This window comes from Nannospalax galili, unplaced genomic scaffold (genome assembly GCF_000622305.1).
Source record: "Nannospalax galili isolate Female #2095 unplaced genomic scaffold, S.galili_v1.0 scaffold1191, whole genome shotgun sequence".
NCBI classification, from domain to species: domain Eukaryota; kingdom Metazoa; phylum Chordata; class Mammalia; order Rodentia; family Spalacidae; genus Nannospalax; species Nannospalax galili.
This window is the reverse complement of record NW_008330570.1, coordinates 2,542,358-2,543,687: the sequence shown is the minus strand read 5'-3', so window position 1 is coordinate 2,543,687 and position 1,330 is coordinate 2,542,358.

Here is a 1,330-nt window from a genome sequence, read left to right as displayed (position 1 = left end):
AAACACCTGTCTTTTCAATGGCATTCTTGTCACAAGAATATAAAAAGAAACTATAGCCCACAAGAAAATACTTGCAACACAGATTTTGATAAAAGGCTTGTATCCAAATGCACAATGAACTCTCAGAACTCAATAATAAGAAACAAAACAATGAAAAATAGCAAAAGATTGAAGCAGACAATTCAGTAAAATGATATATGGAAAGCACAGAGCATATTCAAGTTGCTCAGCCTCATTAACCAGTAAAGAAATGCAAATTTAAGCCACAATGAGATCCTGTTACCTGTCAACCAGAATAGCTAAAATTAAAAATAATGACTGTACCAGTAAAAATGATGGCAGGATACAGAGCAACCAAAACTCTCCTACACTGCTGATTGGCGGAAAATGTTCCCATCACTTTGGCAAACAGGTTTTCTGTTTCTGAAAAACTTAAACACATACCTGCTATATATGTGTAGCACACTTATTCAGTTCTAGATATTGATCTGTGAGAAATAAAAGCATCTCTTCATTCAAGGACTTGTGCATGACTGTTCATAGCAATTTCATGTGGAATACCCCCAAACCAAAAGCGACAGAGTGTTTAACAGATGAATGGGAAACAACCTATGATATCTTCTTGCAGTGGGATATTGTTGGTCATGGAAAGTGAATGGAGCCTGCCAGACAAAAAATGTGAACATAATAACCATGTGGGTGAAGCACACAGGTAGGGGTAGAAAACTGCCGTATGCCATTTTCATAAAATTCTAGAACATGAAAACTCATGGGTAAAGAAAGATCAGTGTTTTGGTCTGGTGGAGGAACAAAAACGAAGTGTGATCATAGAATATGAGGATGCTTTGGGGTTGATGAGCATATTCGTTATTTTGATCATGGTGATGGTTTTTATGGGTGTGTTTGGTGGAAGAACCTAGAAAATTTATGTATGTCCATTTTATATTGTTTCAGCTGTACAACATTAAACTGTTAAACAAAACATACCCTGAAAATGCTTAAACACATATTGAAAAGAAATAAAAGAGTCAGTGATAAAGCAGGAGAAATTATCCAATCTAAAGAACAGAAGGTAAAGTTATTAAATAATAAAAAAAAAAAGCCTCTCTGATCTACAGGTCACTATCAAAGCATCATTCTCACAAATGAAATGCCAAAATCAGGAAATGACAAAAGAAGACAGTAAGCAGTTGTAGAAATAACTGCAAAAAGTCTCCTTCATATTGTCAAATATGAGTTTCTCAGCTCAAGGAGCTTAGCAAACAAGAAAATATTTATATACGAAAAAAGCAAAGAAAATGCCACCAACAGAATAGGAGAAAATATCTGC